Below are 25276 nucleotides of genomic sequence, written 5' to 3' on the forward strand. Positions count from 1 at the left end.
ACATGAAAAAAAATGTTGAGTGAAATGACACAAAATTGGAGCTAGTCAAAATTATATTCTCCAAAGTTGCAACTGACTCTCACCCTTTATTGAGCCAGTAATTTTATTAAATTACGCATGCATAGTATGGTTGTTATGTAATATTCATTATAACAACATAATTTATCATGATACTATGTAATCATGAATTGGAGAAAGGAAATTCATTTAAATGTGCAACAGAGACATCAAAGAGCATTTCTATCGATTGTTCAAAAATTATGTAAAAATTAATTCATTCTTGATAACTATTATTATATGCCTTAGATACATTTACCATATACTTTTCCCTAGCTTCAATTTTTGAAAAGGGAAGGTGACAAAAGAATAAATGAGTCATCATTCCATTCGTGGCCCAAATTTACGGGTTTTTTTTCGATGTACAAGTTATTTGATAAAAGGTTGGAGCTCTCATGTATAGGACCCAGACAAGTGGTGTATTATGTTAAAATCACCAAACACCATCGTTAGGAAGTGGAAGTAGTACTAATAGTGAAAGCTAAGCCACATCAGTATAATATACAAGAGGAATTTACAAAATTAGTTGTGTGAAGATGACAAGGACCTTAACTCAATCTCGTTTATATCTAATGCATGAGATAAAGGCAATGGGCTTTCATTGGATACAAATGACTTAGCTCAATGCTCAACTAATGGAAATGCTATGATGTTTATGGAAGCTATGTATTAATTACACCTACAAGTAATGGAGTATTGTTGAATATTAATTTATATATGTTACGAATAATGTTAATTATTTTTAATGTTAAAAGTTCATATGAATCATGTGTATTTAAATAGAAAAAAATAGTTGTCATAGTTGGTGACCGACTTTATCCTTTAAGTATTGGTTTAAAGGTTTGAATATGAACACTTTAATAAATGAGAAAAATAAACATTTTTGAAGAAATAGTGTGTAGACCTAGTGGGAACATCGATGGATCTTGAAAATAAGACAAAGGATAGCATCACTTAAAACATGAATTATCGGAAGCCACTCCTTATCAGAGCCAGGTTTCGATCCTGGGACCTGTGGGTTATGGGCCCACCACGCTTCCGCTGCGCCACTCTGATGGTATACTTCCAAAACATATAGCGACAATAATTAAAAAAATGAAATTACACATTTTTGTATGGATATTATACCTTGTCACTAAAAAAGTATGCATTATAAATTTCTAGTGGTTTTAGAGATTCCAAATGGTTTTTTATCAAATATTTCTCAATGTATAGAGAAATGACCAAGGTGGGAAAGGTGGACCAATATATGGGCTGAAATGAAATGATCATCATGTACTTGAAATCGGTTTTTTCCATGTGAAATTCGTGGTGTTCTTTGAAAAGAAGTTTGTGAGACTTGTTAGAAAAATATTGTGTTTAGAAAATTTGCCCTTGTTTGAAAAATATGTAGTTTTAAGCTTAAGTAAGTTTGGGAAATTATTCCCTCTTTTCTTTTATAACATAATGGTCCATTTACGTTCTTATTTAGTACATGAGGCGAAGATTTCAACCTAAGTGCATTAATGTTGGATGTAACCAATGGAAAGCTACCGTTGTGGATGAGATCAAATGTAAAAAGTAATATTGTTCCAAAATGATGTATTGTGGAATCTTACATTGCACAAGAGTGTGTGCAATTTTATTCGAGATATTTGCGTGGAGTTTAGACAATATTAAATATATAGGGAAGAAATTATGAACTAAAAGCGAAACCATGTTCTTGAACTTTGAAAACCACTACATGAAAAAAATGTTGAGTGAAATGACACAAAATTGGAGCTAGTCAAAATTATATTCTCCAAAGTTGCAACTGACTCTCACCCTTTATTGAGCCAGTAATTTTATTAAATTACGCATGCATAGTATGGTTGTTATGTAATATTCATTATAACAACATAATTTATCATGATACTATGTAATCATGAATTGGAGAAAGGAAATTCATTTAAATGTGCAACAGAGACATCAAAGAGCATTTCTATCGATTGTTCAAAAATTATGTAAAAATTAATTCATTCTTGATAACTATTATTATATGCCTTAGATACATTTACCATATACTTTTCCCTAGCTTCAATTTTTGAAAAGGGAAGGTGACAAAAGAATAAATGAGTCATCATTCCATTCGTGGCCCAAATTTACGGGTCTTTTTTCGATGTACAAGTTATTTGATAAAAGGTTGGAGCTCTCATGTATAGGACCCAGACAAGTGGTGTATTATGTTAAAATCACCAAACACCATCGTTAGGAAGTGGAAGTAGTACTAATAGTGAAAGCTAAGCCACATCAGTATAATATACAAGAGGAATTTACAAAATTAGTTGTGTGAAGATGACAAGGACCTTAACTCAATCTCGTTTATATCTAATGCATGAGATAAAGGCAATGGGCTTTCAATGGATACAAATGACTTAGCTCAATGCTCAACTAATGGAAATGCTATGATGTTTATGGAAGCTATGTATTAATTACACCTACAAGTAATGGAGTATTGTTGAATATTAATTTATATATGTTATGAATAATGTTAATTATTTTTAATGTTAAAAGTTCATATGAATCATGTGTATTTAAATAGAAAAAAATAGTTGTCATAGTTGGTGACCGACTTTATCCTTCAAGTATTGGTTTAAAGGTTTGAATATGAACACTTTTGCTTTAGCTTTTTGGATAGATTTATTTTTGGATTGATACATTGAAGTAAATAACAAACTTTTTTTTACATGATAAATTAAGCAGTTTAGGTAACTTCATTGAGTGAAAACATACAAATTAACCTAATATGAGATATAAAATGTACTAATTGAATAAATGAGAAAAATAAACATTTTTGAAGAAATAGTGTGTAGACCTAGTGGGAACATCGATGGATCTTGAAAATAAGACAAAGGATAGCATCACTTAAAACATGAATTATCGGAAGCCACTCCTTATCAGAGCCAGGTTTCGATCCTGGGACCTGTGGGTTATGGGCCCACCACGCTTCCGCTGCGCCACTCTGATGGTATACTTCCAAAACATATAGCGACAATAATTAAAAAAATGAAATTACACATTTTTGTATGGATATTATACCTTGTCACTAAAAAAGTATGCATTATAAATTTCTAGTGGTTTTAGAGATTCCGAATGGTTTTTTATCAAATATTTCTCAATGTATAGAGAAATGACCAAGGTGGGAAAGGTGGACCAATATATGGGCTGAAATGAAATGATCATCATGTACTTGAAATCGGTTTTTTCCATGTGAAATTCGTGGTGTTCTTTGAAAAGAAGTTTGTGAGACTTGTTAGAAAAATATTGTGTTTAGAAAATTTGCCCTTGTTTGAAAAATATGTAGTTTTAAGCTTAAGTAAGTTTGGGAAATTATTCCCTCTTTTCTTTTATAACATAATGGTCCATTTACGTTCTTATTTAGTACATGAGGCGAAGATTTCAACCTAAGTGCATTAATGTTGGATGTAACCAATGGAAAGCTACCGTTGTGGATGAGATCAAATGTAAAAAGTAATATTGTTCCAAAATGATGTATTGTGGAATCTTACATTGCACAAGAGTGTGTGCAATTTTATTCGAGATATTTGCGTGGAGTTTAGACAATATTAAATATATAGGGAAGAAATTATGAACTAAAAGCGAAACCATGTTCTTGAACTTTGAAAACCACTACATGAAAAAAAATGTTGAGTGAAATGACACAAAATTGGAGCTAGTCAAAATTATATTCTCCAAAGTTGCAACTGACTCTCACCCTTTATTGAGCCAGTAATTTTATTAAATTACGCATGCATAGTATGGTTGTTATGTAATATTCATTATAACAACATAATTTATCATGATACTATGTAATCATGAATTGGAGAAAGGAAATTCATTTAAATGTGCAACAGAGACATCAAAGAGCATTTCTATCGATTGTTCAAAAATTATGTAAAAATTAATTCATTCTTGATAACTATTATTATATGCCTTAGATACATTTACCATATACTTTTCCCTAGCTTCAATTTTTGAAAAGGGAAGGTGACAAAAGAATAAATGAGTCATCATTCCATTCGTGGCCCAAATTTACGGGTCTTTTTTCGATGTACAAGTTATTTGATAAAAGGTTGGAGCTCTCATGTATAGGACCCAGACAAGTGGTGTATTATGTTAAAATCACCAAACACCATCGTTAGGAAGTGGAAGTAGTACTAATAGTGAAAGCTAAGCCACATCAGTATAATATACAAGAGGAATTTACAAAATTAGTTGTGTGAAGATGACAAGGACCTTAACTCAATCTCGTTTATATCTAATGCATGAGATAAAGGCAATGGGCTTTCAATGGATACAAATGACTTAGCTCAATGCTCAACTAATGGAAATGCTATGATGTTTATGGAAGCTATGTATTAATTACACCTACAAGTAATGGAGTATTGTTGAATATTAATTTATATATGTTATGAATAATGTTAATTATTTTTAATGTTAAAAGTTCATATGAATCATGTGTATTTAAATAGAAAAAAATAGTTGTCATAGTTGGTGACCGACTTTATCCTTCAAGTATTGGTTTAAAGGTTTGAATATGAACACTTTTGCTTTAGCTTTTTTGGATAGATTTATTTTTGGATTGATACATTGAAGTAAATAACAAACTTTTTTTTACATGATAAATTAAGCAGTTTAGGTAACTTCATTGAGTGAAAACATACAAATTAACCTAATATGAGATATAAAATGTACTAATTGAATAAATGAGAAAAATAAACATTTTTGAAGAAATAGTGTGTAGACCTAGTGGGAACATCGATGGATCTTGAAAATAAGACAAAGGATAGCATCACTTAAAACATGAATTATCGGAAGCCACTCCTTATCAGAGCCAGGTTTCGATCCTGGGACCTGTGGGTTATGGGCCCACCACGCTTCCGCTGCGCCACTCTGATGGTATACTTCCAAAACATATAGCGACAATAATTAAAAAAATGAAATTACACATTTTTGTATGGATATTATACCTTGTCACTAAAAAAGTATGCATTATAAATTTCTAGTGGTTTTAGAGATTCCGAATGGTTTTTTATCAAATATTTCTCAATGTATAGAGAAATGACCAAGGTGGGAAAGGTGGACCAATATATGGGCTGAAATGAAATGATCATCATGTACTTGAAATCGGTTTTTTCCATGTGAAATTCGTGGTGTTCTTTGAAAAGAAGTTTGTGAGACTTGTTAGAAAAATATTGTGTTTAGAAAATTTGCCCTTGTTTGAAAAATATGTAGTTTTAAGCTTAAGTAAGTTTGGGAAATTATTCCCTCTTTTCTTTTATAACATAATGGTCCATTTACGTTCTTATTTAGTACATGAGGCGAAGATTTCAACCTAAGTGCATTAATGTTGGATGTAACCAATGGAAAGCTACCGTTGTGGATGAGATCAAATGTAAAAAGTAATATTGTTCCAAAATGATGTATTGTGGAATCTTACATTGCACAAGAGTGTGTGCAATTTTATTCGAGATATTTGCGTGGAGTTTAGACAATATTAAATATATAGGGAAGAAATTATGAACTAAAAGCGAAACCATGTTCTTGAACTTTGAAAACCACTACATGAAAAAAATGTTGAGTGAAATGACACAAAATTGGAGCTAGTCAAAATTATATTCTCCAAAGTTGCAACTGACTCTCACCCTTTATTGAGCCAGTAATTTTATTAAATTACGCATGCATAGTATGGTTGTTATGTAATATTCATTATAACAACATAATTTATCATGATACTATGTAATCATGAATTGGAGAAAGGAAATTCATTTAAATGTGCAACAGAGACATCAAAGAGCATTTCTATCGATTGTTCAAAAATTATGTAAAAATTAATTCATTCTTGATAACTATTATTATATGCCTTAGATACATTTACCATATACTTTTCCCTAGCTTCAATTTTTGAAAAGGGAAGGTGACAAAAGAATAAATGAGTCATCATTCCATTCGTGGCCCAAATTTACGGGTCTTTTTTCGATGTACAAGTTATTTGATAAAAGGTTGGAGCTCTCATGTATAGGACCCAGACAAGTGGTGTATTATGTTAAAATCACCAAACACCATCGTTAGGAAGTGGAAGTAGTACTAATAGTGAAAGCTAAGCCACATCAGTATAATATACAAGAGGAATTTACAAAATTAGTTGTGTGAAGATGACAAGGACCTTAACTCAATCTCGTTTATATCTAATGCATGAGATAAAGGCAATGGGCTTTCAATGGATACAAATGACTTAGCTCAATGCTCAACTAATGGAAATGCTATGATGTTTATGGAAGCTATGTATTAATTACACCTACAAGTAATGGAGTATTGTTGAATATTAATTTATATATGTTATGAATAATGTTAATTATTTTTAATGTTAAAAGTTCATATGAATCATGTGTATTTAAATAGAAAAAAATAGTTGTCATAGTTGGTGACCGACTTTATCCTTCAAGTATTGGTTTAAAGGTTTGAATATGAACACTTTTGCTTTAGCTTTTTTGGATAGATTTATTTTTGGATTGATACATTGAAGTAAATAACAAACTTTTTTTTACATGATAAATTAAGCAGTTTAGGTAACTTCATTGAGTGAAAACATACAAATTAACCTAATATGAGATATAAAATGTACTAATTGAATAAATGAGAAAAATAAACATTTTTGAAGAAATAGTGTGTAGACCTAGTGGGAACATCGATGGATCTTGAAAATAAGACAAAGGATAGCATCACTTAAAACATGAATTATCGGAAGCCACTCCTTATCAGAGCCAGGTTTCGATCCTGGGACCTGTGGGTTATGGGCCCACCACGCTTCCGCTGCGCCACTCTGATGGTATACTTCCAAAACATATAGCGACAATAATTAAAAAAATGAAATTACACATTTTTGTATGGATATTATACCTTGTCACTAAAAAAGTATGCATTATAAATTTCTAGTGGTTTTAGAGATTCCGAATGGTTTTTTATCAAATATTTCTCAATGTATAGAGAAATGACCAAGGTGGGAAAGGTGGACCAATATATGGGCTGAAATGAAATGATCATCATGTACTTGAAATCGGTTTTTTCCATGTGAAATTCGTGGTGTTCTTTGAAAAGAAGTTTGTGAGACTTGTTAGAAAAATATTGTGTTTAGAAAATTTGCCCTTGTTTGAAAAATATGTAGTTTTAAGCTTAAGTAAGTTTGGGAAATTATTCCCTCTTTTCTTTTATAACATAATGGTCCATTTACGTTCTTATTTAGTACATGAGGCGAAGATTTCAACCTAAGTGCATTAATGTTGGATGTAACCAATGGAAAGCTACCGTTGTGGATGAGATCAAATGTAAAAAGTAATATTGTTCCAAAATGATGTATTGTGGAATCTTACATTGCACAAGAGTGTGTGCAATTTTATTCGAGATATTTGCGTGGAGTTTAGACAATATTAAATATATAGGGAAGAAATTATGAACTAAAAGCGAAACCATGTTCTTGAACTTTGAAAACCACTACATGAAAAAAAATGTTGAGTGAAATGACACAAAATTGGAGCTAGTCAAAATTATATTCTCCAAAGTTGCAACTGACTCTCACCCTTTATTGAGCCAGTAATTTTATTAAATTACGCATGCATAGTATGGTTGTTATGTAATATTCATTATAACAACATAATTTATCATGATACTATGTAATCATGAATTGGAGAAAGGAAATTCATTTAAATGTGCAACAGAGACATCAAAGAGCATTTCTATCGATTGTTCAAAAATTATGTAAAAATTAATTCATTCTTGATAACTATTATTATATGCCTTAGATACATTTACCATATACTTTTCCCTAGCTTCAATTTTTGAAAAGGGAAGGTGACAAAAGAATAAATGAGTCATCATTCCATTCGTGGCCCAAATTTACGGGTCTTTTTTCGATGTACAAGTTATTTGATAAAAGGTTGGAGCTCTCATGTATAGGACCCAGACAAGTGGTGTATTATGTTAAAATCACCAAACACCATCGTTAGGAAGTGGAAGTAGTACTAATAGTGAAAGCTAAGCCACATCAGTATAATATACAAGAGGAATTTACAAAATTAGTTGTGTGAAGATGACAAGGACCTTAACTCAATCTCGTTTATATCTAATGCATGAGATAAAGGCAATGGGCTTTCATTGGATACAAATGACTTAGCTCAATGCTCAACTAATGGAAATGCTATGATGTTTATGGAAGCTATGTATTAATTACACCTACAAGTAATGGAGTATTGTTGAATATTAATTTATATATGTTATGAATAATGTTAATTATTTTTAATGTTAAAAGTTCATATGAATCATGTGTATTTAAATAGAAAAAAATAGTTGTCATAGTTGGTGACCGACTTTATCCTTCAAGTATTGGTTTAAAGGTTTGAATATGAACACTTTTGCTTTAGCTTTTTTGGATAGATTTATTTTTGGATTGATACATTGAAGTAAATAACAAACTTTTTTTTACATGATAAATTAAGCAGTTTAGGTAACTTCATTGAGTGAAAACATACAAATTAACCTAATATGAGATATAAAATGTACTAATTGAATAAATGAGAAAAATAAACATTTTTGAAGAAATAGTGTGTAGACCTAGTGGGAACATCGATGGATCTTGAAAATAAGACAAAGGATAGCATCACTTAAAACATGAATTATCGGAAGCCACTCCTTATCAGAGCCAGGTTTCGATCCTGGGACCTGTGGGTTATGGGCCCACCACGCTTCCGCTGCGCCACTCTGATGGTATACTTCCAAAACATATAGCGACAATAATTAAAAAAATGAAATTACACATTTTTGTATGGATATTATACCTTGTCACTAAAAAAGTATGCATTATAAATTTCTAGTGGTTTTAGAGATTCCAAATGGTTTTTTATCAAATATTTCTCAATGTATAGAGAAATGACCAAGGTGGGAAAGGTGGACCAATATATGGGCTGAAATGAAATGATCATCATGTACTTGAAATCGGTTTTTTCCATGTGAAATTCGTGGTGTTCTTTGAAAAGAAGTTTGTGAGACTTGTTAGAAAAATATTGTGTTTAGAAAATTTGCCCTTGTTTGAAAAATATGTAGTTTTAAGCTTAAGTAAGTTTGGGAAATTATTCCCTCTTTTCTTTTATAACATAATGGTCCATTTACGTTCTTATTTAGTACATGAGGCGAAGATTTCAACCTAAGTGCATTAATGTTGGATGTAACCAATGGAAAGCTACCGTTGTGGATGAGATCAAATGTAAAAAGTAATATTGTTCCAAAATGATGTATTGTGGAATCTTACATTGCACAAGAGTGTGTGCAATTTTATTCGAGATATTTGCGTGGAGTTTAGACAATATTAAATATATAGGGAAGAAATTATGAACTAAAAGCGAAACCATGTTCTTGAACTTTGAAAACCACTACATGAAAAAAATGTTGAGTGAAATGACACAAAATTGGAGCTAGTCAAAATTATATTCTCCAAAGTTGCAACTGACTCTCACCCTTTATTGAGCCAGTAATTTTATTAAATTACGCATGCATAGTATGGTTGTTATGTAATATTCATTATAACAACATAATTTATCATGATACTATGTAATCATGAATTGGAGAAAGGAAATTCATTTAAATGTGCAACAGAGACATCAAAGAGCATTTCTATCGATTGTTCAAAAATTATGTAAAAATTAATTCATTCTTGATAACTATTATTATATGCCTTAGATACATTTACCATATACTTTTCCCTAGCTTCAATTTTTGAAAAGGGAAGGTGACAAAAGAATAAATGAGTCATCATTCCATTCGTGGCCCAAATTTACGGGTCTTTTTTCGATGTACAAGTTATTTGATAAAAGGTTGGAGCTCTCATGTATAGGACCCAGACAAGTGGTGTATTATGTTAAAATCACCAAACACCATCGTTAGGAAGTGGAAGTAGTACTAATAGTGAAAGCTAAGCCACATCAGTATAATATACAAGAGGAATTTACAAAATTAGTTGTGTGAAGATGACAAGGACCTTAACTCAATCTCGTTTATATCTAATGCATGAGATAAAGGCAATGGGCTTTCAATGGATACAAATGACTTAGCTCAATGCTCAACTAATGGAAATGCTATGATGTTTATGGAAGCTATGTATTAATTACACCTACAAGTAATGGAGTATTGTTGAATATTAATTTATATATGTTATGAATAATGTTAATTATTTTTAATGTTAAAAGTTCATATGAATCATGTGTATTTAAATAGAAAAAAATAGTTGTCATAGTTGGTGACCGACTTTATCCTTCAAGTATTGGTTTAAAGGTTTGAATATGAACACTTTTGCTTTAGCTTTTTTGGATAGATTTATTTTTGGATTGATACATTGAAGTAAATAACAAACTTTTTTTTACATGATAAATTAAGCAGTTTAGGTAACTTCATTGAGTGAAAACATACAAATTAACCTAATATGAGATATAAAATGTACTAATTGAATAAATGAGAAAAATAAACATTTTTGAAGAAATAGTGTGTAGACCTAGTGGGAACATCGATGGATCTTGAAAATAAGACAAAGGATAGCATCACTTAAAACATGAATTATCGGAAGCCACTCCTTATCAGAGCCAGGTTTCGATCCTGGGACCTGTGGGTTATGGGCCCACCACGCTTCCGCTGCGCCACTCTGATGGTATACTTCCAAAACATATAGCGACAATAATTAAAAAAATGAAATTACACATTTTTGTATGGATATTATACCTTGTCACTAAAAAAGTATGCATTATAAATTTCTAGTGGTTTTAGAGATTCCAAATGGTTTTTTATCAAATATTTCTCAATGTATAGAGAAATGACCAAGGTGGGAAAGGTGGACCAATATATGGGCTGAAATGAAATGATCATCATGTACTTGAAATCGGTTTTTTCCATGTGAAATTCGTGGTGTTCTTTGAAAAGAAGTTTGTGAGACTTGTTAGAAAAATATTGTGTTTAGAAAATTTGCCCTTGTTTGAAAAATATGTAGTTTTAAGCTTAAGTAAGTTTGGGAAATTATTCCCTCTTTTCTTTTATAACATAATGGTCCATTTACGTTCTTATTTAGTACATGAGGCGAAGATTTCAACCTAAGTGCATTAATGTTGGATGTAACCAATGGAAAGCTACCGTTGTGGATGAGATCAAATGTAAAAAGTAATATTGTTCCAAAATGATGTATTGTGGAATCTTACATTGCACAAGAGTGTGTGCAATTTTATTCGAGATATTTGCGTGGAGTTTAGACAATATTAAATATATAGGGAAGAAATTATGAACTAAAAGCGAAACCATGTTCTTGAACTTTGAAAACCACTACATGAAAAAAAATGTTGAGTGAAATGACACAAAATTGGAGCTAGTCAAAATTATATTCTCCAAAGTTGCAACTGACTCTCACCCTTTATTGAGCCAGTAATTTTATTAAATTACGCATGCATAGTATGGTTGTTATGTAATATTCATTATAACAACATAATTTATCATGATACTATGTAATCATGAATTGGAGAAAGGAAATTCATTTAAATGTGCAACAGAGACATCAAAGAGCATTTCTATCGATTGTTCAAAAATTATGTAAAAATTAATTCATTCTTGATAACTATTATTATATGCCTTAGATACATTTACCATATACTTTTCCCTAGCTTCAATTTTTGAAAAGGGAAGGTGACAAAAGAATAAATGAGTCATCATTCCATTCGTGGCCCAAATTTACGGGTCTTTTTTCGATGTACAAGTTATTTGATAAAAGGTTGGAGCTCTCATGTATAGGACCCAGACAAGTGGTGTATTATGTTAAAATCACCAAACACCATCGTTAGGAAGTGGAAGTAGTACTAATAGTGAAAGCTAAGCCACATCAGTATAATATACAAGAGGAATTTACAAAATTAGTTGTGTGAAGATGACAAGGACCTTAACTCAATCTCGTTTATATCTAATGCATGAGATAAAGGCAATGGGCTTTCAATGGATACAAATGACTTAGCTCAATGCTCAACTAATGGAAATGCTATGATGTTTATGGAAGCTATGTATTAATTACACCTACAAGTAATGGAGTATTGTTGAATATTAATTTATATATGTTATGAATAATGTTAATTATTTTTAATGTTAAAAGTTCATATGAATCATGTGTATTTAAATAGAAAAAAATAGTTGTCATAGTTGGTGACCGACTTTATCCTTCAAGTATTGGTTTAAAGGTTTGAATATGAACACTTTTGCTTTAGCTTTTTTGGATAGATTTATTTTTGGATTGATACATTGAAGTAAATAACAAACTTTTTTTTACATGATAAATTAAGCAGTTTAGGTAACTTCATTGAGTGAAAACATACAAATTAACCTAATATGAGATATAAAATGTACTAATTGAATAAATGAGAAAAATAAACATTTTTGAAGAAATAGTGTGTAGACCTAGTGGGAACATCGATGGATCTTGAAAATAAGACAAAGGATAGCATCACTTAAAACATGAATTATCGGAAGCCACTCCTTATCAGAGCCAGGTTTCGATCCTGGGACCTGTGGGTTATGGGCCCACCACGCTTCCGCTGCGCCACTCTGATGGTATACTTCCAAAACATATAGCGACAATAATTAAAAAAATGAAATTACACATTTTTGTATGGATATTATACCTTGTCACTAAAAAAGTATGCATTATAAATTTCTAGTGGTTTTAGAGATTCCAAATGGTTTTTTATCAAATATTTCTCAATGTATAGAGAAATGACCAAGGTGGGAAAGGTGGACCAATATATGGGCTGAAATGAAATGATCATCATGTACTTGAAATCGGTTTTTTCCATGTGAAATTCGTGGTGTTCTTTGAAAAGAAGTTTGTGAGACTTGTTAGAAAAATATTGTGTTTAGAAAATTTGCCCTTGTTTGAAAAATATGTAGTTTTAAGCTTAAGTAAGTTTGGGAAATTATTCCCTCTTTTCTTTTATAACATAATGGTCCATTTACGTTCTTATTTAGTACATGAGGCGAAGATTTCAACCTAAGTGCATTAATGTTGGATGTAACCAATGGAAAGCTACCGTTGTGGATGAGATCAAATGTAAAAAGTAATATTGTTCCAAAATGATGTATTGTGGAATCTTACATTGCACAAGAGTGTGTGCAATTTTATTCGAGATATTTGCGTGGAGTTTAGACAATATTAAATATATAGGGAAGAAATTATGAACTAAAAGCGAAACCATGTTCTTGAACTTTGAAAACCACTACATGAAAAAAAATGTTGAGTGAAATGACACAAAATTGGAGCTAGTCAAAATTATATTCTCCAAAGTTGCAACTGACTCTCACCCTTTATTGAGCCAGTAATTTTATTAAATTACGCATGCATAGTATGGTTGTTATGTAATATTCATTATAACAACATAATTTATCATGATACTATGTAATCATGAATTGGAGAAAGGAAATTCATTTAAATGTGCAACAGAGACATCAAAGAGCATTTCTATCGATTGTTCAAAAATTATGTAAAAATTAATTCATTCTTGATAACTATTATTATATGCCTTAGATACATTTACCATATACTTTTCCCTAGCTTCAATTTTTGAAAAGGGAAGGTGACAAAAGAATAAATGAGTCATCATTCCATTCGTGGCCCAAATTTACGGGTCTTTTTTCGATGTACAAGTTATTTGATAAAAGGTTGGAGCTCTCATGTATAGGACCCAGACAAGTGGTGTATTATGTTAAAATCACCAAACACCATCGTTAGGAAGTGGAAGTAGTACTAATAGTGAAAGCTAAGCCACATCAGTATAATATACAAGAGGAATTTACAAAATTAGTTGTGTGAAGATGACAAGGACCTTAACTCAATCTCGTTTATATCTAATGCATGAGATAAAGGCAATGGGCTTTCAATGGATACAAATGACTTAGCTCAATGCTCAACTAATGGAAATGCTATGATGTTTATGGAAGCTATGTATTAATTACACCTACAAGTAATGGAGTATTGTTGAATATTAATTTATATATGTTATGAATAATGTTAATTATTTTTAATGTTAAAAGTTCATATGAATCATGTGTATTTAAATAGAAAAAAATAGTTGTCATAGTTGGTGACCGACTTTATCCTTCAAGTATTGGTTTAAAGGTTTGAATATGAACACTTTTGCTTTAGCTTTTTTGGATAGATTTATTTTTGGATTGATACATTGAAGTAAATAACAAACTTTTTTTTACATGATAAATTAAGCAGTTTAGGTAACTTCATTGAGTGAAAACATACAAATTAACCTAATATGAGATATAAAATGTACTAATTGAATAAATGAGAAAAATAAACATTTTTGAAGAAATAGTGTGTAGACCTAGTGGGAACATCGATGGATCTTGAAAATAAGACAAAGGATAGCATCACTTAAAACATGAATTATCGGAAGCCACTCCTTATCAGAGCCAGGTTTCGATCCTGGGACCTGTGGGTTATGGGCCCACCACGCTTCCGCTGCGCCACTCTGATGGTATACTTCCAAAACATATAGCGACAATAATTAAAAAAATGAAATTACACATTTTTGTATGGATATTATACCTTGTCACTAAAAAAGTATGCATTATAAATTTCTAGTGGTTTTAGAGATTCCAAATGGTTTTTTATCAAATATTTCTCAATGTATAGAGAAATGACCAAGGTGGGAAAGGTGGACCAATATATGGGCTGAAATGAAATGATCATCATGTACTTGAAATCGGTTTTTTCCATGTGAAATTCGTGGTGTTCTTTGAAAAGAAGTTTGTGAGACTTGTTAGAAAAATATTGTGTTTAGAAAATTTGCCCTTGTTTGAAAAATATGTAGTTTTAAGCTTAAGTAAGTTTGGGAAATTATTCCCTCTTTTCTTTTATAACATAATGGTCCATTTACGTTCTTATTTAGTACATGAGGCGAAGATTTCAACCTAAGTGCATTAATGTTGGATGTAACCAATGGAAAGCTACCGTTGTGGATGAGATCAAATGTAAAAAGTAATATTGTTCCAAAATGATGTATTGTGGAATCTTACATTGCACAAGAGTGTGTGCAATTTTATTCGAGATATTTGCGTGGAGTTTAGACAATATTAAATATATAGGGAAGAAATTATGAACTAAAAGCGAAACCATGTTCTTGAACTTTGAAAACCACTACATGAAAAAAAATGTTGAGTGAAATGACACAAAATTGGAGCTAGTCAAAATTATATTCTCCAAAGTTGCAACTGACTCTCACCCTTTATTGAGCCAGTAATTTTATTAAATTACGCATGCATAGTATGGTTGTTATGTAATATTCATTATAACAACATAATTTATCATGATACTATGTAATCATGAATTGGAGAAAGGAAATTCATTTAAATGTGCAACAGAGACATCAAAGAGCATTTCTATCGATTGTTCAAAAATTATGTAAAAATTAATTCATTCTTGATAACTATTATTATATGCCTTAGATACATTTACCATATACTTTTCCCTAGCTTCAATTTTTGAAAAGGGAAGGTGACAAAAGAATAAATGAGTCATCATTCCATTCGTGGCCCAAATTTACGGGTCTTTTTTCGATGTACAAGTTATTTGATAAAAGGTTGGAGCTCTCATGTATAGGACCCAGACAAGTGGTGTATTATGTTAAAATCACCAAACACCATCGTTAGGAAGTGGAAGTAGTACTAATAGTGAAAGCTAAGCCACATCAGTATAATATACAAGAGGAATTTACAAAATTAGTTGTGTGAAGATGACAAGGACCTTAACTCAATCTCGTTTATATCTAATGCATGAGATAAAGGCAATGGGCTTTCAATGGATACAAATGACTTAGCTCAATGCTCAACTAATGGAAATGCTATGATGTTTATGGAAGCTATGTATTAATTACACCTACAAGTAATGGAGTATTGTTGAATATTAATTTATATATGTTATGAATAATGTTAATTATTTTTAATGTTAAAAGTTCATATGAATCATGTGTATTTAAATAGAAAAAAATAGTTGTCATAGTTGGTGACCGACTTTATCCTTCAAGTATTGGTTTAAAGGTTTGAATATGAACACTTTTGCTTTAGCTTTTTTGGATAGATTTATTTTTGGATTGATACATTGAAGTAAATAACAAACTTTTTTTTACATGATAAATTAAGCAGTTTAGGTAACTTCATTGAGTGAAAACATACAAATTAACCTAATATGAGATATAAAATGTACTAATTGAATAAATGAGAAAAATAAACATTTTTGAAGAAATAGTGTGTAGACCTAGTGGGAACATCGATGGATCTTGAAAATAAGACAAAGGATAGCATCACTTAAAACATGAATTATCGGAAGCCACTCCTTATCAGAGCCAGGTTTCGATCCTGGGACCTGTGGGTTATGGGCCCACCACGCTTCCGCTGCGCCACTCTGATGGTATACTTCCAAAACATATAGCGACAATAATTAAAAAAATGAAATTACACATTTTTGTATGGATATTATACCTTGTCACTAAAAAAGTATGCATTATAAATTTCTAGTGGTTTTAGAGATTCCAAATGGTTTTTTATCAAATATTTCTCAATGTATAGAGAAATGACCAAGGTGGGAAAGGTGGACCAATATATGGGCTGAAATGAAATGATCATCATGTACTTGAAATCGGTTTTTTCCATGTGAAATTCGTGGTGTTCTTTGAAAAGAAGTTTGTGAGACTTGTTAGAAAAATATTGTGTTTAGAAAATTTGCCCTTGTTTGAAAAATATGTAGTTTTAAGCTTAAGTAAGTTTGGGAAATTATTCCCTCTTTTCTTTTATAACATAATGGTCCATTTACGTTCTTATTTAGTACATGAGGCGAAGATTTCAACCTAAGTGCATTAATGTTGGATGTAACCAATGGAAAGCTACCGTTGTGGATGAGATCAAATGTAAAAAGTAATATTGTTCCAAAATGATGTATTGTGGAATCTTACATTGCACAAGAGTGTGTGCAATTTTATTCGAGATATTTGCGTGGAGTTTAGACAATATTAAATATATAGGGAAGAAATTATGAACTAAAAGCGAAACCATGTTCTTGAACTTTGAAAACCACTACATGAAAAAAAATGTTGAGTGAAATGACACAAAATTGGAGCTAGTCAAAATTATATTCTCCAAAGTTGCAACTGACTCTCACCCTTTATTGAGCCAGTAATTTTATTAAATTACGCATGCATAGTATGGTTGTTATGTAATATTCATTATAACAACATAATTTATCATGATACTATGTAATCATGAATTGGAGAAAGGAAATTCATTTAAATGTGCAACAGAGACATCAAAGAGCATTTCTATCGATTGTTCAAAAATTATGTAAAAATTAATTCATTCTTGATAACTATTATTATATGCCTTAGATACATTTACCATATACTTTTCCCTAGCTTCAATTTTTGAAAAGGGAAGGTGACAAAAGAATAAATGAGTCATCATTCCATTCGTGGCCCAAATTTACGGGTCTTTTTTCGATGTACAAGTTATTTGATAAAAGGTTGGAGCTCTCATGTATAGGACCCAGACAAGTGGTGTATTATGTTAAAATCACCAAACACCATCGTTAGGAAGTGGAAGTAGTACTAATAGTGAAAGCTAAGCCACATCAGTATAATATACAAGAGGAATTTACAAAATTAGTTGTGTGAAGATGACAAGGACCTTAACTCAATCTCGTTTATATCTAATGCATGAGATAAAGGCAATGGGCTTTCAATGGATACAAATGACTTAGCTCAATGCTCAACTAATGGAAATGCTATGATGTTTATGGAAGCTATGTATTAATTACACCTACAAGTAATGGAGTATTGTTGAATATTAATTTATATATGTTATGAATAATGTTAATTATTTTTAATGTTAAAAGTTCATATGAATCATGTGTATTTAAATAGAAAAAAATAGTTGTCATAGTTGGTGACCGACTTTATCCTTCAAGTATTGGTTTAAAGGTTTGAATATGAACACTTTTGCTTTAGCTTTTTTGGATAGATTTATTTTTGGATTGATACATTGAAGTAAATAACAAACTTTTTTTTACATGATAAATTAAGCAGTTTAGGTAACTTCATTGAGTGAAAACATACAAATTAACCTAATATGAGATATAAAATGTACTAATTGAATAAATGAGAAAAATAAACATTTTTGAAGAAATAGTGTGTAGACCTAGTGGGAACATCGATGGATCTTGAAAATAAGACAAAGGATAGCATCACTTAAAACATGAATTATCGGAAGCCACTCCTTATCAGAGCCAGGTTTCGATCCTGGGACCTGTGGGTTATGGGCCCACCACGCTTCCGCTGCGCCACTCTGATGGTATACTTCCAAAACATATAGCGACAATAATTAAAAAAATGAAATTACACATTTTTGTATGGATATTATACCTTGTCACTAAAAAAGTATGCATTATAAATTTCTAGTGGTTTTAGAGATTCCAAATGGTTTTTTATCAAATATTTCTCAATGTATAGAGAAATGACCAAGGTGGGAAAGGTGGACCAATATATGGGCTGAAATGAAATGATCATCATGTACTTGAAATCGGTTTTTTCCATGTGAAATTCGTGGTGTTCTTTGAAAAGAAGTTTGTGAGACTTGTTAGAAAAATATTGTGTTTAGAAAATTTGCCCTTGTTTGAAAAATATGTAGTTTTAAGCTTAAGTAAGTTTGGGAAATTATTCCCTCTTTTCTTTTATAACATAATGGTCCATTTACGTTCTTATTTAGTACATGAGGCGAAGATTTCAACCTAAGTGCATTAATGTTGGATGTAACCAATGGAAAGCTACCGTTGTGGATGAGATCAAATGTAAAAAGTAATATTGTTCCAAAATGATGTATTGTGGAATCTTACATTGCACAAGAGTGTGTGCAATTTTATTCGAGATATTTGCGTGGAGTTTAGACAATATTAAATATATAGGGAAGAAATTATGAACTAAAAGCGAAACCATGTTCTTGAACTTTGAAAACCACTACATGAAAAAAAATGTTGAGTGAAATGACACAAAATTGGAGCTAGTCAAAATTATATTCTCCAAAGTTGCAACTGACTCTCACCCTTTATTGAGCCAGTAATTTTATTAAATTACGCATGCATAGTATGGTTGTTATGTAATATTCATTATAACAACATAATTTATCATGATACTATGTAATCATGAATTGGAGAAAGGAAATTCATTTAAATGTGCAACAGAGACATCAAAGAGCATTTCTATCGATTGTTCAAAAATTATGTAAAAATTAATTCATTCTTGATAACTATTATTATATGCCTTAGATACATTTACCATATACTTTTCCCTAGCTTCAATTTTTAAAAGGGAAGGTGACAAAAGAATAAATGAGTCATCATTCCATTCGTGGCCCAAATTTACGGGTCTTTTTTCGATGTACAAGTTATTTGATAAAAGGTTGGAGCTCTCATGTATAGGACCCAGACAAGTGGTGTATTATGTTAAAATCACCAAACACCATCGTTAGGAAGTGGAAGTAGTACTAATAGTGAAAGCTAAGCCACATCAGTATAATATACAAGAGGAATTTACAAAATTAGTTGTGTGAAGATGACAAGGACCTTAACTCAATCTCGTTTATATCTAATGCATGAGATAAAGGCAATGGGCTTTCAATGGATACAAATGACTTAGCTCAATGCTCAACTAATGGAAATGCTATGATGTTTATGGAAGCTATGTATTAATTACACCTACAAGTAATGGAGTATTGTTGAATATTAATTTATATATGTTATGAATAATGTTAATTATTTTTAATGTTAAAAGTTCATATGAATCATGTGTATTTAAATAGAAAAAAATAGTTGTCATAGTTGGTGACCGACTTTATCCTTCAAGTATTGGTTTAAAGGTTTGAATATGAACACTTTTGCTTTAGCTTTTTTGGATAGATTTATTTTTGGATTGATACATTGAAGTAAATAACAAACTTTTTTTTACATGATAAATTAAGCAGTTTAGGTAACTTCATTGAGTGAAAACATACAAATTAACCTAATATGAGATATAAAATGTACTAATTGAATAAATGAGAAAAATAAACATTTTTGAAGAAATAGTGTGTAGACCTAGTGGGAACATCGATGGATCTTGAAAATAAGACAAAGGATAGCATCACTTAAAACATGAATTATCGGAAGCCACTCCTTATCAGAGCCAGGTTTCGATCCTGGGACCTGTGGGTTATGGGCCCACCACGCTTCCGCTGCGCCACTCTGATGGTATACTTCCAAAACATATAGCGACAATAATTAAAAAAATGAAATTACACATTTTTGTATGGATATTATACCTTGTCACTAAAAAAGTATGCATTATAAATTTCTAGTGGTTTTAGAGATTCCAAATGGTTTTTTATCAAATATTTCTCAATGTATAGAGAAATGACCAAGGTGGGAAAGGTGGACCAATATATGGGCTGAAATGAAATGATCATCATGTACTTGAAATCGGTTTTTTCCATGTGAAATTCGTGGTGTTCTTTGAAAAGAAGTTTGTGAGACTTGTTAGAAAAATATTGTGTTTAGAAAATTTGCCCTTGTTTGAAAAATATGTAGTTTTAAGCTTAAGTAAGTTTGGGAAATTATTCCCTCTTTTCTTTTATAACATAATGGTCCATTTACGTTCTTATTTAGTACATGAGGCGAAGATTTCAACCTAAGTGCATTAATGTTGGATGTAACCAATGGAAAGCTACCGTTGTGGATGAGATCAAATGTAAAAAGTAATATTGTTCCAAAATGATGTATTGTGGAATCTTACATTGCACAAGAGTGTGTGCAATTTTATTCGAGATATTTGCGTGGAGTTTAGACAATATTAAATATATAGGGAAGAAATTATGAACTAAAAGCGAAACCATGTTCTTGAACTTTGAAAACCACTACATGAAAAAAAATGTTGAGTGAAATGACACAAAATTGGAGCTAGTCAAAATTATATTCTCCAAAGTTGCAACTGACTCTCACCCTTTATTGAGCCAGTAATTTTATTAAATTACGCATGCATAGTATGGTTGTTATGTAATATTCATTATAACAACATAATTTATCATGATACTATGTAATCATGAATTGGAGAAAGGAAATTCATTTAAATGTGCAACAGAGACATCAAAGAGCATTTCTATCGATTGTTCAAAAATTATGTAAAAATTAATTCATTCTTGATAACTATTATTATATGCCTTAGATACATTTACCATATACTTTTCCCTAGCTTCAATTTTTGAAAAGGGAAGGTGACAAAAGAATAAATGAGTCATCATTCCATTCGTGGCCCAAATTTACGGGTCTTTTTTCGATGTACAAGTTATTTGATAAAAGGTTGGAGCTCTCATGTATAGGACCCAGACAAGTGGTGTATTATGTTAAAATCACCAAACACCATCGTTAGGAAGTGGAAGTAGTACTAATAGTGAAAGCTAAGCCACATCAGTATAATATACAAGAGGAATTTACAAAATTAGTTGTGTGAAGATGACAAGGACCTTAACTCAATCTCGTTTATATCTAATGCATGAGATAAAGGCAATGGGCTTTCAATGGATACAAATGACTTAGCTCAATGCTCAACTAATGGAAATGCTATGATGTTTATGGAAGCTATGTATTAATTACACCTACAAGTAATGGAGTATTGTTGAATATTAATTTATATATGTTATGAATAATGTTAATTATTTTTAATGTTAAAAGTTCATATGAATCATGTGTATTTAAATAGAAAAAAATAGTTGTCATAGTTGGTGACCGACTTTATCCTTCAAGTATTGGTTTAAAGGTTTGAATATGAACACTTTTGCTTTAGCTTTTTTGGATAGATTTATTTTTGGATTGATACATTGAAGTAAATAACAAACTTTTTTTTACATGATAAATTAAGCAGTTTAGGTAACTTCATTGAGTGAAAACATACAAATTAACCTAATATGAGATATAAAATGTACTAATTGAATAAATGAGAAAAATAAACATTTTTGAAGAAATAGTGTGTAGACCTAGTGGGAACATCGATGGATCTTGAAAATAAGACAAAGGATAGCATCACTTAAAACATGAATTATCGGAAGCCACTCCTTATCAGAGCCAGGTTTCGATCCTGGGACCTGTGGGTTATGGGCCCACCACGCTTCCGCTGCGCCACTCTGATGGTATACTTCCAAAACATATAGCGACAATAATTAAAAAAATGAAATTACACATTTTTGTATGGATATTATACCTTGTCACTAAAAAAGTATGCATTATAAATTTCTAGTGGTTTTAGAGATTCCAAATGGTTTTTTATCAAATATTTCTCAATGTATAGAGAAATGACCAAGGTGGGAAAGGTGGACCAATATATGGGCTGAAATGAAATGATCATCATGTACTTGAAATCGGTTTTTTCCATGTGAAATTCGTGGTGTTCTTTGAAAAGAAGTTTGTGAGACTTGTTAGAAAAATATTGTGTTTAGAAAATTTGCCCTTGTTTGAAAAATATGTAGTTTTAAGCTTAAGTAAGTTTGGGAAATTATTCCCTCTTTTCTTTTATAACATAATGGTCCATTTACGTTCTTATTTAGTACATGAGGCGAAGATTTCAACCTAAGTGCATTAATGTTAGATGTAACCAATGGAAAGCTACCGTTGTGGATGAGATCAAATGTAAAAAGTAATATTGTTCCAAAATGATGTATTGTGGAATCTTACATTGCACAAGAGTGTGTGCAATTTTATTCGAGATATTTGCGTGGAGTTTAGACAATATTAAATATATAGGGAAGAAATTATGAACTAAAAGCGAAACCATGTTCTTGAACTTTGAAAACCACTACATGAAAAAAAATGTTGAGTGAAATGACACAAAATTGGAGCTAGTCAAAATTATATTCTCCAAAGTTGCAACTGACTCTCACCCTTTATTGAGCCAGTAATTTTATTAAATTACGCATGCATAGTATGGTTGTTATGTAATATTCATTATAACAACATAATTTATCATGATACTATGTAATCATGAATTGGAGAAAGGAAATTCATTTAAATGTGCAACAGAGACATCAAAGAGCATTTCTATCGATTGTTCAAAAATTATGTAAAAATTAATTCATTCTTGATAACTATTATTATATGCCTTAGATACATTTACCATATACTTTTCCCTAGCTTCAATTTTTGAAAAGGGAAGGTGACAAAAGAATAAATGAGTCATCATTCCATTCGTGGCCCAAATTTACGGGTCTTTTTTCGATGTACAAGTTATTTGATAAAAGGTTGGAGCTCTCATGTATAGGACCCAGACAAGTGGTGTATTATGTTAAAATCACCAAACACCATCGTTAGGAAGTGGAAGTAGTACTAATAGTGAAAGCTAAGCCACATCAGTATAATATACAAGAGGAATTTACAAAATTAGTTGTGTGAAGATGACAAGGACCTTAACTCAATCTCGTTTATATCTAATGCATGAGATAAAGGCAATGGGCTTTCAATGGATACAAATGACTTAGCTCAATGCTCAACTAATGGAAATGCTATGATGTTTATGGAAGCTATGTATTAATTACACCTACAAGTAATGGAGTATTGTTGAATATTAATTTATATATGTTATGAATAATGTTAATTATTTTTAATGTTAAAAGTTCATATGAATCATGTGTATTTAAATAGAAAAAAATAGTTGTCATAGTTGGTGACCGACTTTATCCTTCAAGTATTGGTTTAAAGGTTTGAATATGAACACTTTTGCTTTAGCTTTTTTGGATAGATTTATTTTTGGATTGATACATTGAAGTAAATAACAAACTTTTTTTTACATGATAAATTAAGCAGTTTAGGTAATTTCATTGAGTGAAAACATACAAATTAACCTAATATGAGATATAAAATGTACTAATTGAATAAATGAGAAAAATAAACATTTTTGAAGAAATAGTGTGTAGACCTAGTGGGAACATCGATGGATCTTGAAAATAAGACAAAGGATAGCATCACTTAAAACATGAATTATCGGAAGCCACTCCTTATCAGAGCCAGGTTTCGATCCTGGGACCTGTGGGTTATGGGCCCACCACGCTTCCGCTGCGCCACTCTGATGGTATACTTCCAAAACATATAGCGACAATAATTAAAAAAATGAAATTACACATTTTTGTATGGATATTATACCTTGTCACTAAAAAAGTATGCATTATAAATTTCTAGTGGTTTTAGAGATTCCAAATGGTTTTTTATCAAATATTTCTCAATGTATAGAGAAATGACCAAGGTGGGAAAGGTGGACCAATATATGGGCTGAAATGAAATGATCATCATGTACTTGAAATCGGTTTTTTCCATGTGAAATTCGTGGTGTTCTTTGAAAAGAAGTTTGTGAGACTTGTTAGAAAAATATTGTGTTTAGAAAATTTGCCCTTGTTTGAAAAATATGTAGTTTTAAGCTTAAGTAAGTTTGGGAAATTATTCCCTCTTTTCTTTTATAACATAATGGTCCATTTACGTTCTTATTTAGTACATGAGGCGAAGATTTCAACCTAAGTGCATTAATGTTGGATGTAACCAATGGAAAGCTACCGTTGTGGATGAGATCAAATGTAAAAAGTAATATTGTTCCAAAATGATGTATTGTGGAATCTTACATTGCACAAGAGTGTGTGCAATTTTATTCGAGATATTTGCGTGGAGTTTAGACAATATTAAATATATAGGGAAGAAATTATGAACTAAAAGCGAAACCATGTTCTTGAACTTTGAAAACCACTACATGAAAAAAAATGTTGAGTGAAATGACACAAAATTGGAGCTAGTCAAAATTATATTCTCCAAAGTTGCAACTGACTCTCACCCTTTATTGAGCCAGTAATTTTATTAAATTACGCATGCATAGTATGGTTGTTATGTAATATTCATTATAACAACATAATTTATCATGATACTATGTAATCATGAATTGGAGAAAGGAAATTCATTTAAATGTGCAACAGAGACATCAAAGAGCATTTCTATCGATTGTTCAAAAATTATGTAAAAATTAATTCATTCTTGATAACTATTATTATATGCCTTAGATACATTTACCATATACTTTTCCCT

At 31.0% G+C, this 25276-nt stretch overlaps 13 non-coding genes across 13 annotated transcripts; all 13 read right to left on the reverse strand.

Moving 5' to 3' along the window:
- Nucleotides 1-1041: 1041 nt before the first annotated feature.
- Nucleotides 1042-1113, reverse strand: TRNAM-CAU. Its single transcript has one exon. It is a non-coding gene; the product is annotated as a tRNA-Met (tRNA).
- A 1857-nt stretch (nt 1114-2970) lies between these two features.
- On the reverse strand, nt 2971-3042 carry TRNAM-CAU. Its single transcript has one exon. It is a non-coding gene; the product is annotated as a tRNA-Met (tRNA).
- Nucleotides 3043-4901: 1859 nt separating this feature from the next.
- On the reverse strand, nt 4902-4973 carry TRNAM-CAU. Its single transcript has one exon. It is a non-coding gene; the product is annotated as a tRNA-Met (tRNA).
- A 1858-nt stretch (nt 4974-6831) lies between these two features.
- TRNAM-CAU lies at nt 6832-6903 on the reverse strand. The gene has a single exon. It is a non-coding gene; the product is annotated as a tRNA-Met (tRNA).
- Nucleotides 6904-8762: 1859 nt separating this feature from the next.
- On the reverse strand, nt 8763-8834 carry TRNAM-CAU. Its single transcript has one exon. It is a non-coding gene; the product is annotated as a tRNA-Met (tRNA).
- Nucleotides 8835-10692: 1858 nt separating this feature from the next.
- Nucleotides 10693-10764, reverse strand: TRNAM-CAU. The gene has a single exon. It is a non-coding gene; the product is annotated as a tRNA-Met (tRNA).
- A 1859-nt stretch (nt 10765-12623) lies between these two features.
- TRNAM-CAU lies at nt 12624-12695 on the reverse strand. The gene has a single exon. It is a non-coding gene; the product is annotated as a tRNA-Met (tRNA).
- A 1859-nt stretch (nt 12696-14554) lies between these two features.
- TRNAM-CAU lies at nt 14555-14626 on the reverse strand. The gene has a single exon. It is a non-coding gene; the product is annotated as a tRNA-Met (tRNA).
- A 1859-nt stretch (nt 14627-16485) lies between these two features.
- On the reverse strand, nt 16486-16557 carry TRNAM-CAU. Its single transcript has one exon. It is a non-coding gene; the product is annotated as a tRNA-Met (tRNA).
- A 1859-nt stretch (nt 16558-18416) lies between these two features.
- On the reverse strand, nt 18417-18488 carry TRNAM-CAU. The gene has a single exon. It is a non-coding gene; the product is annotated as a tRNA-Met (tRNA).
- Nucleotides 18489-20346: 1858 nt separating this feature from the next.
- Nucleotides 20347-20418, reverse strand: TRNAM-CAU. The gene has a single exon. It is a non-coding gene; the product is annotated as a tRNA-Met (tRNA).
- Nucleotides 20419-22277: 1859 nt separating this feature from the next.
- TRNAM-CAU lies at nt 22278-22349 on the reverse strand. The gene has a single exon. It is a non-coding gene; the product is annotated as a tRNA-Met (tRNA).
- A 1859-nt stretch (nt 22350-24208) lies between these two features.
- TRNAM-CAU lies at nt 24209-24280 on the reverse strand. The gene has a single exon. It is a non-coding gene; the product is annotated as a tRNA-Met (tRNA).
- Between the last annotated feature and the right edge of the window lie 996 nt (nt 24281-25276).

Source organism: Vigna unguiculata, chromosome 11, assembly GCF_004118075.2.
Source record: "Vigna unguiculata cultivar IT97K-499-35 chromosome 11, ASM411807v1, whole genome shotgun sequence".
Lineage (NCBI taxonomy): Eukaryota > Viridiplantae > Streptophyta > Magnoliopsida > Fabales > Fabaceae > Vigna > Vigna unguiculata.